Source organism: Cherax quadricarinatus, chromosome 97 (genome assembly GCF_038502225.1).
Source record: "Cherax quadricarinatus isolate ZL_2023a chromosome 97, ASM3850222v1, whole genome shotgun sequence".
NCBI classification, from domain to species: domain Eukaryota; kingdom Metazoa; phylum Arthropoda; class Malacostraca; order Decapoda; family Parastacidae; genus Cherax; species Cherax quadricarinatus.
In genome coordinates, this window is record NC_091388.1 from 5,366,368 (window position 1) to 5,385,146 (window position 18,779).

Here is an 18,779-nt window from a genome sequence, read left to right on the forward strand (position 1 = left end):
CATTCAGGCTTAATTCGGGGAACTGGAGCACAAATCCAATTCCCTAAATCAAGAGCCCCTCACCAACATCAAGGAACCTTCCTTGAGGGGTGTGACACTAGAGATCGTCGAAGTAGGTACTACCGAGGTTGGAAGTCTCTCAGTAACTGTTGAATAAGAAAGTCGTAAAAGCCTCCCCTGGAGGCAGAGATGAGAGGCTGCCATGGCATATGTGCCATTGTTTATCTTTAAAACAACGAATTTCCCGTTCTTTTAGGTAAACTTGGCAACGGCGAGAATAAGCCGGATGAGCCTCGTTAAAAGAGGGACTCAGGTAACAAGAAGTATTTACATGGTCGTCAGCACCACAGACTGGGCATTGTCTTGGTGATTTAAATATTTAAAAATCCCCACATATCCTCACGGACTTACAGTCAGCCCTCAATACAAGTACAGTTGGTACAGATCACTCACTATGATTAGATTTAGATTTTGCTAGCGAAGTGGCTAGTTTATTGTGTACCTCATATCCATCCTGTGGATGGTAGTGGCTAGTTTATCGTGTACCTCATATCCATCCTGTGGATGGTAGTGGCTAGTTTATCGTGTACCTCATACCCATCCTGTGGATGGTAGTGGCTAGTTTATCGTGTACCTCATAACCATCCTGTGGATGGTAGTGGCTAGTTTATCGTGTACCTCATATCCATCCTGTGGATGGTAGTGGCTAGTTTATCGTGTACCTCATATCCATTCTGTGGATGGTAGTGGCTAGTTTATTGTGCACCTCATATCCATCCTGTGGATGGTAGTGGCTAGTTTATCGTGTACCTCATATCCATCCTGTGGATGGTAGTGGCTAGTTTATTGTGTACCTCATATCCATCCTGTGGATGGTAGTGGCTAGTTTATCGTGTACCTCATATCCATCCTGTGGATGGTAGTGGCTAGTTTATCGTGTACCTCATACCCATCCTGTGGATGGTAGTGGCTAGTTTATCGTGTACCTCATAACCATCCTGTGGATGGTAGTGGCTAGTTTATCGTGTACCTCATATCCATCCTGTGGATGGTAGTGGCTAGTTTATCGTGTACCTCATATCCATTCTGTGGATGGTAGTGGCTAGTTTATTGTGCACCTCATATCCATCCTGTGGATGGTAGTGGCTAGTTTATCGTGTACCTCATATCCATCCTGTGGATGGTAGTGGCTAGTTTATTGTGTACCTCATATCCATCCTGTGGATGGTAGTGGCTAGTTTATCGTGTACCTCATATCCATCCTGTGGATGGTAGTGGCTAGTTTATCGTGTACCTCATATCCATTCTGTGGATGGTAGTGGCTAGTTTATTGTGTACCTCATATCCATCCTGTGGATAGTAGCGCAAGAGCATATGGATACACGATAGGCCTAGGAATTAGGCCCCTAAGGGGTTAACATGTGTACATATGGATTTATGCCTACATATCTACAGTTCACTTATCTGTTACAAGCAAATTTAGGAAATTTGCTTAGTATATCTGGTATCTTATTTTCATTAATAAGATATCTTGACATGTCACATAGGTTATTATACTGTCTGTCTCTGTATTCCTCAATAAGTGGACAATTAAGTACATAGTGTTCAAGAGAGTGACCATATGCCTGATCACATAATTTACATTTAGTTTGATCATCATCTGTGTGTCTGTCAAACTGTCAGAAGTACTTGTAACCAAGCCTAAGTCTGGCTACTACACTATCAGTCAGTCTGTGTGTCTGTCAAACTGTCAGAAGTACTTGTAACCAAGCGCAAGTCTGGCTACTACACTATCAGTCAGTCTGTGTGTCTGTCAAACTGTCAGAAGTATTTGTAACCAAGCCTAGGTCAGGCTACTACACTAACAGTCAGTCTGTGTGTCTGTCAAACTGTCAGAAGTACTTGTAACCAAGCGCAAGTCTGGCTACTACACTATCAGTCAGTCTGTGTGTCTGTCAAACTGTCAGAAGTATTTGTAACCAAGCCTAGGTCAGGCTACTACACTAACAGTCAGTCTGTGTGTCTGTCAAACTGTCAGAAGTACTTGTAACCAAGTCTAGGTCAGGCTACTACACTGTCAGTCAGTCAGTCTGTCTGTCAAACTGTCAGAAGTACTTCTAACCAAGCGTAAGTCTGGCTACTACACTATCAGTCAGCCTGTGTGTCTGTCAAACAGTCAGTCTGTTCACATCGCAAGTTGCTCCATGAACATATGTACGTTCATGTTACAGTGGAACATAGGCTCAGTAAGATAATTTAGTAAAGGAGGAATATAAGGTGTTGAGAGCATTGATAGAATTAAATACTATGTTTGTTATGTTCATGTGTCTGCTCTGTCCATTCATTTATAGTTATGGTACTTATAGCTGTGTGTTGTCAACCTGACTGAGTCTCTGTCTGGCAGTGGTAGAGTATAGACGTGTCTGCTGGAGTCTGTGGTGGAGTGTAGACGTGTCTGCTGGAGTCGCTGGTGGAGTGTAGACGTGTCTACTGGAGTCTGTGGTCGTAACTGGAGTGTAGACGTGTCTGCTGGAGTCAGTGCTCGTAACTGGAGTGTAGACGAGTCTACTGGAGTCTGGTAGGGTGTAGACGTGTCTGGTCGTCCCTGGGGTGTAGACATGTCTACTGGAGTCCCTGTTGGTGTAGACGTGTCTACTGGAGTGTAGACGTGTCTACAAGACACATTTTAGTTGTTTGCTGGTAGTGACGGTGTTGTTTACAGTCTTCCCGTCACACATGTTGTAAACACGTGCTCTACAGTGCTCCTGACAGGGGATACTCACCTAATATAAGATTTTCTTCGAATTTTTAACCCCGGAGGGTTAGCCACCCAGGATAACCCAAGAAAGTCAGTGCGTCATCGAGGACTGTCTAACTTATTTCCATTGTGGTCCTCAATCTTTTCCCCTAGCATGCCACCCACACCAGTCGACTATCACCCAGGATGCCACCCACATCAGTCCACTAACACTCAGGATGTGACCCACATCAGTCCACTAACACCCAGGATGTGACCCACATTAGTCCACTAACACCCAGGATGCCACCCACACCAGTCCACTAACACCACATGGGGGTCCCGAAACATGGAGAGCCAGGATGTTGGACGTGGTGCTGGAAAACCTCATGCACCAACATGTTAAGGACACTACCAGAGTGAGAGGAGAGGATGAACCAGCAAGATTGGACCTTGTGTTCACCCTGGGCAGCTCAGACATTGAGGACATCAAGTATGAGAGTCCCCTAGGAGCTAGCGACCACGTGGTTCTGTGCTTTGAATACATAGTAGAGCTGCAAGTGGAGAGAATAACAGGAGTAGAATGGGAAAAGCCTGACTATAAAAGAGGGGACTACATAGGGTTGAAGAACTTCCTGCGGGAGGTCCAGTGGGACAGAGAACTGGCAGGAAAGCCAGTAAATGAAATGATGGAATATGTAGCAACAAAATGCAAGGAGGCAGTGGAAAGGTTCATTCCCAAGGGCAACAGTAACAACGGGAAGACCAGAACGAGCCCCTGGTTTACCCGACGGTGTAAGGAGGCAAAAACAAAGTGCAATAGAGAATGGAAAAAGTACAGAAGGCAGTGAACACACGAAAATAGGGAGATCAGTCGCAGAGCCAGGAATGAGTACGCACAGGTAAGGAGGGAGGCCCAGCGACAGTATGAAAATGACATAGCATCGAGAATCAAGACTGACCCGAAACTGTTGTATAGCCACATCAGGAGGAAGACAACAGTCAAAGACCAGGTGATCAGATTAAGGACAGAAGGTGGAGAACTCACAAGAAATGATCAGGAGGTATGTGAGGAGCTGAACAGGAGATTTAAGGAAGTTTTTACAGTAGAGACAGGAAGGGCTGTGGGAAGACAGCACAGAAGGGAACATCAAGAGGGAATATACCAACAAGTGTTGGATGACATACGAACAACTGAGGAGGAGGTGAAGAAGCTCTTAAGTGACCTTGACACCTCAAAGGCGATGGGACCGGACAACATCTCCCCATGGGTCCTTAGAGAAGGAGCAGAGATGCTGTGTGTGCCTCTAACCACAATCTTCAACACATCCCTTGAAACTGGGCAACTACCTGAGAAATGGAAGACAGCTAATGTAGTCCCTATATTTAAGAAAGGAAACAGAAACGAGGCACTAAACTACAGACCTGTGTCTCTGACATGTATTGTGTGCAAAGTCATGGAGAAGATTATCAGGAGGAGAGTGGTCGAACACCTGGAAAGGAACAAGATTATAAATGAAAACCAGCATGGGTTCATGGAAGGCAAATCTTGTATCACAAACCTCCTGGAGTTTTATGACAAGGTAACAGAAGTAAGACACGAGAGAGAGGGGTGGGTAGATTGCGTTTTCCTAGACTGCAGAAAGGCCTTTGACACAGTTCCCCACAAGAGATTAGTGCAGAAGCTGGAGGATCAGGCACACGTAAAAGGAAGGGCACTGCAATGGATAAGGGAATACCTGACAGGGAGGCAGCAACGAGTCATGGTACGTGAAGAGGTATCACGGTGGGCGCCTGTTACGAGTGGGGTCCCACAGGGGTCAGTTCTAGGACCAGTGCTATTTTTGATATATGTGAACGACATGATGGAAGGAATAGACTCTGAAGTGTCCCTGTTCGCAGATGACGTGAAGTTGATGAGAAGAATTAAATCAGACGAGGATGAGGCAGGACTGCAAAGAGACCTGGAGAGGCTGGACATGTGGTCCAGAAACTGGCTTCTCGAATTCAATCCTGCCAAATGCAAAGTCATGAAGATTGGGGAGGGGCAAAGAAGACCGCAGACAGAGTATAGGCTAGGTGGACAAAGACTACAGACCTCACTCAGGGAGAAAGACCTTGGGGTGACCATAACACCGAGCACATCACCGGAGGCACACATCAACCAAATAACCGCTGCAGCATACGGGCACCTGGCAAACCTGAGAATAGCGTTCCAATACCTTAATAAGGAATCGTTCAAGACACTGTACACTGTGTATGTTAGGCCCATACTGGAGTATGCAGCACCAGTCTGGAACCCACACCTGGTCAACCACGTCAAGAAGTTAGAGAAAGTACAAAGGTTTGCAACAAGGCTAGTCCCAGAGCTCAAGGGAATGTCGTACGAGGAAAGGTTAAGGGAAATCGGACTGACGACACTGGAGGACAGAAGGGTCAGGGGAGACATGATAACGACATACAAGATACTGCGGGGAATAGACAAGGTGGACAGAGATAGGATGTTCCAGAGAGGGGACACAGGGACAAGGGGTCACAACTGGAAGCTGAAGACTCAGACGAGTCACAGGGACGTTAGGAAGTATTTCTTCAGTCATAGAGTTGTCAGCAAGTGGAATAGCCTAGCAAGTGAAGTAGTGGAGGCAGGAACCATACATAGTTTTAAGAAGAGGTATGACAAAGCTCAGGAAGCAGAGAGAGAGAGAGGATCCACTAGCGATCAGTGAAGAGGCGGGGCCAGGAGCTGAGTCTCGACCCCTGCAACCACAATTAGGTGAGTACAATTAGGTGAGTACCCAGGTTGCCACCCACACCAGTCCACTAACACCCAGGATGCCACCCACACCAGTCCACTAACACCCAGGATGCCACCCACACCAGTCCACTAACACCCAGGATGCCACCCACACCAGTCCACTAACACCCAGGATGCCACCCACACCAGTCCACTAACACCCAGGATGCCAACCACACCAATCCACTAACACCCAGGATGTGACCCACACCAGTCCACTAACACCCAGGATGCGACCCACACCAGTCCACTAACACCCAGGATGCGACCCACACCAGTCCACTAACACCCAGGATGCGACCCACACCAGTCCACTAACACCCAGGATGTGACCCACACCAGTCCACTAACACCCAGGATGTGACCCACACCAGTCCACTAACACCCAGGATGTGACCCACACCAGTCCACTAACACCCAGGATGTGACCCACACCAGTCCACTAACACCCAGGATGTGACCCACACCAGTCCACTAACACCCAGGATGTGACCCACACCAGTCCACTAACACCCAGGATGTGACCCACACCAGTCCACTAACACCCAGGATGTGACCCACACCAGTCCACTAACACCCAGGTACCCATTTTACTGATGGGTGAACATGGTCATCAGGTTTCTTATGGAAACACGTCCCTAATGTTTTCCAGCCGTACCGGGGGAGATTTGAACTCCGGACCTCAGTGTGAAAGGTGAGTGCGCTAACGATTGAGCTAGCAGTTCGTCGTTTATATGTCCGTTAGTATAGTTGGGTTTGAGTGAGAGAAGACACAAGTAGTGTCATCTACAATTACTCCATCAGAAGCTTTAATGGGCCCTGGTTGTTGAAGAAAATAGTGGGGGCTTGACTGCCCCTGCTGCTGCCTGCGCCCTGGTGGGGATGATCTGCCTCCTGACACTTCTCTGTTGACAACTGTTTCTTTGCCACCAAACCATGATATGGCTACTGTGCCGCCCCCTACTGGGTTACATAAACGGGCCCTTGAGGTTGATGACGAAGCCAAGCCACTATTTGGCCCAAAACACCAAGTCTCTCGCCTAAACTGTTCCTTCTCCACCCCAAATTACTCCAGATGTGATGGTGGTTCATGTGCGTCCCAAGGATGGTGGTTCACCCTTCACCAATCCATGGGAAGTCTGCAATGCTATCAGTGCCTCTCCTTTCGGCACCCCTCAAGAGAGGTTTCTTTACGATGGTGGGGGGCTCTTGATCTAGGGAATTGGATCTGTGCTCCAGTTCCCTGAATTGAGCCTGAATGCCTTCCATCCCCCCCCCCCACATGCGCTGTATAATCCTATGGGTTTAACTCTCTCCTATGATTATAATAATCTTTCGGCCAGGCCTGCATGGATGAGGGTGTCCAGCACCTCGGTAGGGACGCTGTTCTCAGGCTTCGGCTTCATTGTAAGTTTTTCTGGCCACGATTTACCGTTTAATGCCATTCATGTTCTAGGTAAGTGGAGTGCTGTTTGCTGGGAGGTCCGCTCCTCAATCCTTGCTACCGGTTGTTATGGCAGAATCCGACCAATTTCCTCATCCCTCACAGATGAAGAGGCATTCTGAGATGCTTTTGAGTTGGAGGGTATACACAAATTCAGGTATACACAAATACAGTTACATAGATTATCATACATAGCAGCATATGTGTAAAATACCTAGGATAACCCAAAAAAGCCAGAGTGACTTATTTCTAGGTTTGGAGGGTCTCGACTCGTCCCGCCCTGTCTCGTCTGGTTCATGTATGTTTCTCGGGTGCTATCCCGGAATTTGTGACTTTTGGCAGTCTTAGATTTCCCGTTCTTCCCTACACTTCCTCTACTTCGGTGTCGGAAATGGTTCCCTTTTGAGCATGGTGAGCGGTCTTCCTGTGGTAAGGTCTGATGTACTCACCTAATTGTACTCACCTAATTGTGGTTGCAGGGGTCAAGACTCAGCTCCTGCCCCCGCCTCTTCACTGATCGCTACTGGATCTCCTCTCTCTCTGCTTCCTGAGCTTTGTCATACCTCTTCTTAAAACTATGTATGGTTCCTGCCTCCACTACTTCACTTGCTAGGCTATTCTACTTGCTGACAACTCTATGACTGAAGAAATACTTCCTAACGTCCCTGTGACTCGTCTGAGTCTTCAGCTTCCAGTTGTGACCCCTTGTCCCTGTGTCCCCTCTCTGGAACATCCTATCTCTGTCCACCTTGTCTATTCCCCACAGTATCTTGTATGTCGTTATCGTGTTTCCCCTGACCCTTCTGTCCTCGTGTCGTCAGTCCGATTTCCCTTAACCTTTCCTCGTACGACATTCCCTTGAGCTCTGGGACTAGCCTTGTTGCAAACCTTTGTACTTTCTCTAACTTCTTGACGTGCTTGACCAGGTCTGGGTTCCAGACTGGTGCTGCATACTCCAGTATGGGCCTAACATACACAGTGTACAGTGTCTTGAACGATTCCTTATTAAGGTATCGGAACGCTATTCTCAGATTTGCCAGGTGCCCATATGCTGCAGCGGTTATTTGGTTGATGTGTGCCTCCGGTGATGTGCTCGGTGTTATGGTCACCCCAAGGTCTTTCTCCCTGAGTGAGGTCTGTAGTCTTTGTCCACCTAGCCTATACTCTGTCTGCGGTCTTCTTTGCCCCTCCCCAATCTTCATGACTTTGCATTTGGCTGGATTGAATTCGAGAAGCCAGTTACTGGACCACATGTCCAGCCTCTCCAGGTCTCTTTGCAGTCCTGCCTCATCCTCGTCGTGTGTGTGTGTGTGTGTGGGTGTGCGTTCTTGTGTGTATGCATATATTTGTACGCTCGTACTCACCTATTTGTACTCACCTATTTGTGGTTGCAGGGGTCGAGTCTTAGCTCCTGGCCCCGCCTCTTCACCGGTTGCTACTGGACCCTCTCTCTCCCCGCTCCATGAGCTTTATCAAACCTCGTCTTAAAACTGTGTATGGTTCCTGCCTCCACTACGTCATTTTCTAGGCTATTCCACTGCCTTACAACTCTATGACTGAAGAAATACTTCCTAATATCTCTCTGACTCATTTGTGTCTTCAACTTCCAATTGTGGCCTCTTGTTTCTGTGTCCCCTCCCTGGAACATCCTGTCTTTGTCCACCTTGGCTATTCCACGCAGTATTTTATATGTCGTTATCATGTCTCCCCTGACCCTCCTGTCCTCCAGTGTCGTCAGGCCGATTTCCCTTAATTTTTCTTCATAGGACATTCCCCTTAGCTCTGGAACTAACCTTGTCGCAAACCTTTGTACTTTCTCTAGTTTCGTGTGCACATGTCCATGCGTGTGCCCTGGTGTGTGTATGTGCGCGCGCGCGCTAGTGTGGGTGTATGATCCACTTAATATTTGTATTTATAACTCATTACAATTGTGACCAGGTGTGGACGTATCAGTGGCTCATTACTTTGTAATTTGTTCATGATGTAACCATGTATAGGAGTGAGGCTGATTCATTACCTCTGTAACTTGCCATGATTGTGACCAGATCTACCTGGAGTTCATTACCTCTGTAACTTGCTCAGCTATCAAAACTTTGGAGTCCAGTCCCTGGACCAATTATATACCTCTGTAATCTTTTGACTACCGCCCACAGGATGGGTATGGGGGTGCATAATAAACATATTAAACTAACTAACTGTAGCCCGAAATGTCCTGGCATGATAGTGGCTTTTTTTGTGCTAAACTAACCAAAATTTTAAATACACATTGTAACCTTGTAAAGAAATAAACTTTATTTTTTATGGCGTTGCCTGTTCCCGCCCGGCCTCATGCTGCCTCTAAGGGACCCACAAGGTGTGGCCCGGTGGCCTGGTGGCTAAAGCTCCCGCTTCACACACGGAGGACCCGGGTTCGATTCCCGGCGGGTAGAAACATTTCGACACGTTTCCTTACACCTGTTGTCCTGTTCACCTAGCAGCAAATAGGTACCTGGGTGTTAGTCGACTGGTGTGGGTCGCATCCTGGGGGACAAGATTAAGGACCCCAATGGAAATAAGTTAGACAGTCCTCGATGACGCACTGACTTTCTTGGGTTATCCTGGGTGGCTAACCCTCCGGGGTTAAAAATCCGAACGAAATCTATCTATCTATCTGAGACCCCGGGTTCGATACTCCGGGTTAAGCTGTCAGTGGCCCTTATAACCCAACACAGAAAGTGACAGACATGATGATGTCTGAACTACGGATATTACAACCTTCACTCGCTACGGGTTTAGTGCTCCCCTTGATTATAGTAATAATCAACACACATTGTGTTGATGGAAGGTAAACATTTACAGAGGTATATAATGGGTCCAGGGACTGGGCCTCAAAGTTTTGATAGCTGAGCAAGTTACAGAGGTAATGAATTCACAATTTACAAAGGTAATGAACTCACAATTTACAAAGGTAATGAACTCACAAGTTACAAAGGTAATGAACTCACAAGTTACAAAGGTAATGAATACTGTAAGAATGGTTACTTACGTTTATACATGGCTGCAATCATGAACAAATTTTAGAGTAATGAGCAATTCACACTTCCACACCCGGTCACAACTGTAGTGAGTTATTGGTGCAAATGTTGATTGTTGAGTCTCTCTCTCACACACACACACACACACACACACACACACACACACACACATAAACACACAAACACACACATAAAAACACACACACACACACAAACTCATACACACACACACACACACACACAAACACACAAACACACACATAAAAACACACACACACACACACACACACACACACACACACGCACATATGTGGTAAGCAAACACGTAAGCAAACACTGACATATTTATTAGAAAACGTTTCGGTCCTGGGACCTTGATCACTTCTAACATACAGAGGTAGAAAGACATTATATATATAGGCGGAGAGTGAGGTGTGACGCACGTGACCTGAGGAATGTCATAAGAACATAAGAATGGAGGAACACTGTAGAAGGCCTACTGGCCCATGCGAGGCAGGTCCTTATCAAAACAACCTCCACACATGATGAGGACGGGTAGACAATGAAATCATGCGACTCCTGTGTTGTTGGGTTGGTGGTGCTTAAGTATCATGTATGCCAATGTTTTTGAAATTTTGTAGTTTCCAGTGTTGCGTTCTATAGTGTCGGTGACGGCGATTAGTGAGGCTTCTAGGCACCGTCGACGTCTGAGGTCTGGTTCGGTGAGAACGAGTTGTGCCTCATTCCAGTTCATCAAATTCCCCGTGGAGTCTCTGTGGAGGACACAGGCGTACCTTACATCGTCTCTGTTAGAGGCATTTCAATGTGAGGTCTTTGATAGATGATGTGTTTATGGTGGAAACGTTGATGTTACTCATAGCAGGTGCCCGGCGAGTATTCGTGGCAACATCACCACATGGGAGTGCTATGAACTGCTTAGAGGGCTGTTCCATGGGCGGTTTGTTGAGGATAGCTTGTGCCTTGAGTCTGCAATCTCGGATGAAGAAAGATGGGAACTGAAGACGTGTAAAGGCTTGTGCTATGTAGATACATTCTTCTTCAAGAAAACAAGGCCTGGAGATGCGAAGAGCTCTCAAGAAGACGCCAATGAGGACTCCTCTTTTAGTGCGGGTGTCTTGGTGTGAATAAGAAGAAGAATGCACTTACATAGCACAAGCCTTTACACGTCTTCAGTTCCCATCTTTCTTCATCCGAGATTGCAGACTCAAGGCACAAGCTATCCTCAACAAACCGCCCATGGAACAGCCCTCTAAGCAGTTCATAGTACTCCCATGTGGTGATGTTGCCACAAATACTCGCCGGGCACCTGCTATGAGTAACATCAATGTTTCCACCATAAACACATCATCTATCAAAGACCTCACTACGAAACGCAGCCCCACACCTCTAACTTCTACAGCAGGCGTCTACACTATCCCCTGTGGGTTCTGTCCCAAGAAATATGTAGGCGAGACAGGCAGAGATCTTGCAGTCTGCCTGAATGAACATCGAAATGCCTCTAACAGAGACGATGTAAGGTACGCCTGTGTCCTCCACAGAGACTCCACGGGGCATTTGATGAACTGGAATGAGGCACAACTCGTTCTCACCGAACCAGACTTCACTGCTTTTGCAGAGGTGCTCAGAATACAACAGTTTAGAAGCATATACGTATAAAGATACACAACATATCCCTCCAAACTGCCAATATCCCAAACCCCTCCACCAGACTGCATGCGGCATCGTATAAACCAGCGCTTCACTGGTGAATATTCTTCCTCGCTGTTGCTGGTTATCAAGAGCGAGAAAATCAAATTCCACGTCACCATCATTACTCCCCCCCATGGCCCGGCAACGGGAAAATACAGTGGAACCTCGGTACTTGAACTTGATTCGTTTCAGAAGGCTGTTCGAGTGCCATTCCATTGAGTATCGAACGAATTCTTCCCAACTAATTTTCTTTTCAATTGGCTGTTACCATTAATCTTCGTAGGACCCACAGTGACTTGTTTATACAAATATAAAAACAAAAAAATGTGAAGAATCGCAAAATAGTTTACAGCAAAGTTCTGGCAGGTCATGTTTGGTCGAGCTCTGAGTACCGAGGTTCCACTGTATAAGCTTATGATTACAGCAAGATGCAACTAAATGTGACGCAGACGGACCAGCACCAGAGGTGGAAGGTTTTGGTTACTGTTTTCGGTATCCTGAGCATTGTAAAGTAAAAGGACACAAGTGCAACTATTGTGACATTTTATTGTGGCAACATTTTGCTCTTCAGGAGCTTCACGAAGCTCCTTGACAAAGCTTCTGGAGAGCAAAACGTTGCCACAATAAAATGTCACATTAGTTGCACTTGTGTCCTTTTACTTTACAATGCTCAGGATACAGAAAACAGTAACCAAAACCTTCCACCTCTGGTACTGGTCCGTCTGCGTCACATTTAGTTGCATCTTGCTGTAATCATAAGCTTATACAGTGGAACCTCGGTACTCAGAGCTCGACCAAACATGACCTGCCAGAACTTTGCTGTAAACTATTTTGCGATTCTTCACATTTTTTTGTTTTTATATTTGTATAAACAAGTCACTGTGGGTCCTACGAAGATTAATGGTAACAGCCAATTGAAAAGAAAATTAGTTGGGAAGAATTCGTTCGATACTCAATGGAATGGCACTCGAACAGCCTTCTGAAACGAATCAAGTTCAAGTACCGAGGTTCCACTGTATTTTCCCGTTGCCGGGCCATGGGGGGGAGTAATGATGGTGACGTGGAATTTGATTTTCTCGCTCTTGATAACCAGCAACAGCAAGGAAGAATATTCACCAGTGAAGCGCTGGTTTATACGATGCCGCATGCAGTCTGGTGGAGGGGTTTGGGATATTGGCAGTTTGGAGGGATATGTTGTGTATCTTTATACGTATATGCTTCTAAACTGTTGTATTCTGAGCACCTCTGCAAAAGCAGTGATAATGTGTGAGTGTGGTGAAAGTGTTGAATGATGATGAAAGTATTTTCTTTTTGGGGATTTTCTTTCTTTTTTGGGTAACCCTACCTCGGTGGGAGACGGCAGACTTGTTGAAAAAAAAAATATATATATATATATATATATATATATATATATATATATATATATATATATATATATATATATATATATATATATATATATATATATTTTTTTTTCAACAAGTCTGCCGTCTCCCACCGAGGTAGGGTTACCCAAAAAAGAAAGAAAATCCCCAAAAAGAAAATACTTTCATCATCATTCAACACTTTCACCACACTCACACATAATCACTGTTTTTGCAGAGGTGCTCAGAATACAACAGTTTAGAAGCATATACGTATAAAGATACACAACATATCCCTCCAAACTGCCAATATCCCAAACCCCTCCTTTAAAGTGCAGGCATTGTATTTCCCATTTCCAGGACTCAAGTCTGACTATATGAAAATAACCGGTTTCCCTGAATCCCTTCACTAAATATTACCCTGCTCACACTCCAACAGATCGTTAGGTCCCAAGTACCATTCGTCTCCATTCACTCCTGTCTAACACGCTCACGCACGCTTGCTGGAAGTCCAAGCCCCTTGCCCACAAAACCTCCTTTACCCCCTCCAACCCTTTCGAGGTTGACCCCTACCTCGCCTTCCTTCCCCTATAGATTTATATGCTTTCCATGTCATTCTACTTTGATCCATTCTCTCTAAATGACCAAACCACCTCAACAACCCCTCTTCTGCCCTCTAATACTTTTAGTAACTCCACACCTTTTCCTAATTTCCACACACCGAATTTTCTGCATAATATTTACACCACACATTGCCCTTAGTCAGGACATCTCCACTGCCTCCAACCGTCTCCTCGCTGCTGCATTTACCACCCAAGCTTCACACCCATATAAGAGTGTTGGTACTACTATACTTTCATACATTCCCTTCTTTGCCTCCATAGATAACGTTTTTTGACTCCACATATACCTCAATGCACCACTCACCTTTTTTCCCTCATCAATTCTATGATTAACCTCATCCTTCATAAATCCATCTGCCGACACGTCAACTCCCAAGTATCTGAAAACATTTACTTTTTCCATACTCCTCCTCCCCAATTTGATACCCAATTTTTCTTTATCTAAATCATTTGATACCCTCATCACCTTACTCTTTTCTATGTTCACTCTCAACTTTCTACCTTTACACACATTCCCAAACTCATCCACTAACCTTTGCATTTTTTCTTTAGAATCTCCCATAAGCACAGTATCATCAGCAAAAAGTAACTGTGTTAATTCCCATTTTGAATTTGATTCCCCATAATTTAATCCCACCCCTCTCCCGAACACCCTAGCATTTACTTCTTTTACAACCTCATCTATAAATATATTAAACAACCATGGTGACATTACACATCCCTGTCTAAGACCTACTTTTACCTGGAAGTAGTCTCCCTCTCTTCTACACACCCTAACCTGAGCCTCACTATCCTCATAAAAACTCTTTACAGCATTTAGTAACTTACCACCTATTCCATATACTTGCAACATCTGCCACATTGCTCCTCTATCCACACTATCATATGCCTTTTCTAAATCCATAAATGCAATAAAAACTTCCCTACCTTTATCTAAATACTGTTCACATATATGCTTCAATGTAAACACTTGATCTACACATCCCCTACCCACTCTGAAACCTCCTTGCTCATCCGCAATCCTACATTCTGTCTTACCTCTAATTCTTTCAATTATAACCCTACCATACACTTTTCCTGGTATACTCAATAAACTTATTCCTCTATAATTTTTACAATCTCTTTTGTCCCCTTTCCCTTTATATAAAGGGACTATACATGCTCTCCGCCAATCCCTAGGTACCTTCCCCACTTTCATACATTTATTAAACAAAAGTACCAACCACTCCAACACTATATCCCCCCCCCCCCCTGCTTTTAACATTTCTGTCATGATCCCATCAGTTCCAGCTGCTTTACCCCCTTTCATTCTACGTAATGCCTCACGTACCTCCCCCACACGTACGTTCTGCTCTTCTTCACTCCTAAAAGATGGTATACCTCCCTGACCAGTGCATGAAATTACCACCTCCCTTTCTTCCTCAACATTTAAAAGTTCCTCAAAATATTCTCGCCATCTACCTAATACCTCCCTCTCCCCATCTACTAACTCCCCTACTCTGTTTTTAACTGACAAATCCATACTTTCCCTAGGCTTTCTTAACTTGTTTAACTCACTCCAAAATTTTTTCTTATTTTCATTAAAATTTCTTGACAGTGCCTCTCCCACTCTATCATCTGCTCTCCTTTTGCACTCTCTCACCACTCTCTTCACCTTTCTTTTACTGTCCATATACTCTGCTTTTCTTATAACACTTCTGCTTTGTAAAAACCTCTCATAAGCTACCTTTTTCTCTTTTATCACGCCCTTTACTTCATCATTCCACCAATCACTCCTCTTTCCACCTGCCCCCACCCTCCTATAACCACAAACTTCTGCCCCACATTCTAATACTGCATTTTTAAAACTATTCCAACCCTCTTCAACCCCCCACTACTCATCTTTGCACCAGTTCACCTTTCTGCCAACAGTCGCTTATATCTCCCCCGAACTTCCTCCTCCCTTAGTTTATACATTTTCACCTCCCTCTTACTTGTTGTTGCCACCTTCCTCTTTTCCCATCTACCTCTTACTCTAACTGTAGCTACAACTAAATAATGATCCAATATATCAGTTGCCCCTCTATAAATATGTACATCCTGGAGCCTACCCATCAACCTTTTATCCACCAATACATAATCTAACAAACTACTTTCATTACGTGCTACATCATACCTTGTATATTTATTTATCCTCTTTTTCATAAAATATGTATTACTTATTACCAAATCTCTTTCTACACATAGCTCAATTAAAGGCTCCCCATTTACATTTACCCCTGGCACCCCAAATTTACCTACTACTCCCACCATTACTCTCACACTTGATTCAAAACTCCCCACGCATTCACTCAACATTTCCCAAAATCTCTCTCTCTCCTCTACACTTCTTTCTTCTCCAGGTGCATACACGCTTACTATAACCCACTTTTCACATCCAATCTTTATTTTACTCCACATAATCCTTGAATTAATACATTTATAGTCCCTCTTTTCCTGCCATAGCTTATCCTTCAACATTATTGCTACTCCTTCTTTAGCTCTAACTCTATTTGAAACCCCTGACCTAATCCCATTTATTCCTCTCCACTGAAACTCTCCCACCCCCTTCAGCTTCGTTTCACTTAAAGCCAGGACATCCAGCTTCTTCTCATTCATAACATCCACATTCATCTCTTTCTTATCATTTGCACAACATCCACGCACATTCAGACTTCCCACTTTGACAATTTTCTTCTTCTTATTCTTTTTAGTAATCTTTACAGGAAAAGGGGTTACTAGCCCATTGTTCCCGGCATTTTAGTTGACTTTTACAACACGCATGGCTTACGGAGGAAAGATTCTTATTCCACTTCCCCATGGATATAAAAGGAAAAGTAATAAGGCCAAGAACTATTAAGATAAAATCAAAGAAAACTCCGATGAGTGTGTATAAATAAATGTGTACATGTATGTGTAGTGTGACCTAAGTGTAAGTAGAAGTAGCAAGACGTACCTGTAATCTTGCACATTTATGAGACAGACAAAAGACACCAGCAATCCTACCATCATGTAAAACAATTACAGGCTTTTGTTTTACATTCACTTGGCAGGACGGTAGTACCTCCCTGGATGGTTGCTGTCTACCAACCTACTAAAATAAATAAATAAATAAATAAATAAATAAATAAATAAATAAATAAATATATATATATATATATATATATATATATATATACAGTGGACCCCCGCATAACGATCACCTCCAAATGCGACCAATTATGTAAGTGTATTTATGTTAGTGCGTTTGTACGTGTATGTTTGGGGGTCTGAAATGGACTAATCTACTTCACAATATTCCTTATGGGAACAAATTCGGTCAGTACTGGCACCTGAACATATTTCTGGAATGAAAAAAATATCGTTAACCGGGGGTCCACTGTATGTGTGTATGTATATATATATATATATATAATATATATATATATATATATATATATATATATATATATATATATATATATATATATATATATATATATATATATATATATATATATATTATATATATATATATATATATATATATATATATATATATTTATATATATATAACTGGGATGCTTGAATATGTGTGAATGTAGTGCGGATAAAAAAAAAAAAAAAAAAAAAAAGAGACGATTGCTAATGTTATGAATGTTAAGAAATGGAGAAATAAATGGGATTAAGTCAGAAGTATCCGAGAGATTTAGAGCTAAGGGGTAGCAATAATATTAAAGGATCAGTTATGGAAGAGGGAATATAAATGTATAAATTCAAGGATTATATGGATTAAAATATGGGTCAGATGCAAAAAGTGGGTCATAGTTTGTATGCACCTGGAGAAGAGAGGAGTGTAGAGGAGAGATTTTGGGAGATGTTAAACAAGTATGTAGGAACTTTTAAACCAAGTGACAGTAATTGTGGTAGGGGACCTAAATGCTAAAGTAGGAGAAACATTTAAAGAGAGTGTGGTAGGTAAGTTTGGGGTGCCAGGTGTAAATGATAATGGGGGCCCTTTGAACTTTGTATAAAAAGGGGTTTGGTTATATATAGGTAATACATATTTTAAGAAAAAGAGGATAAATAAGTGTACAAGATATGATGTATGGCATAATGAGAGTAGCTTGTTGGACTACATATTGGTAGAAAAAAGACTGTTGAGTAGACTTCAAGATGTACATGTTTATAGAGGAGCCACAGATATATCAGATCACTTTTTAGTTGTAGCTACAATGAGAGCAAAAGGTAGATGGGATACAAGGAAAATGAAAGGTAAAGGAGCTAAAGGAGGTAGTTAGGGTAAGATATGAACAGCTATTGGAAGACAGATGGGCTAGTGAGAGTATAGGCAATGGGGTCGAAGATGTATGGGGTAGGTTTAAGAATATAGTGTTCAGCAGAAGTTTGTGGTTACAGGAAAGTGGGTGCAGGAGGGAAGAAGAGCGATTGGTGGAATGATGTAGAGTAGTAAGAGAGGAAAAGTTAGCATAAGAGAAGTTTTTACAAAGTAGAAGTGATGCAAGGAGGAAGGAGTATACAGAGAGAGAGAGAGATGTTAAGAGAGTGGTAAAGTAATGTAAAAAGAGAGCAAATGAAAGTGGGTGAGATATTATCAACAAATTTTGTTGAAAATAAGAAAAAGTTTTGGACTGAGATTAGTAAGTTGATTAAGCCTAGAGAACAAATGAATTTGATAGTTAAAAATAGGAGAGGAGAGTTACTAACCCTTTCAGGGTCTGTCCCATAGACCTACGGTTTTGAAGCCAGGGTCCATGAGCTCAGCTCACACAGATAACCTGTGAGTGCTAAATTTGGGCCTAGATATGAGAGAACACATCTATGTGGTGTGTACCACATAAAACAAATCCACAGCACACAGTGCATAATGAGAGAAAAAAACTGCGACCGTAATTTTGGATTAACCCTTAAACTGCCCAAACAATCTGCGTTTGTACAGCTAGCGCTCAAAAGTAGATATACATTTTATTTTTCCTGCTTCCAAATTTGGCACGATTGGCCCAAGATGCCTGGTCAGTATAGAATGGGTCTTAACAGTCGGTGTGCACAGTATTAAAAAAATCTGGGACCACTTA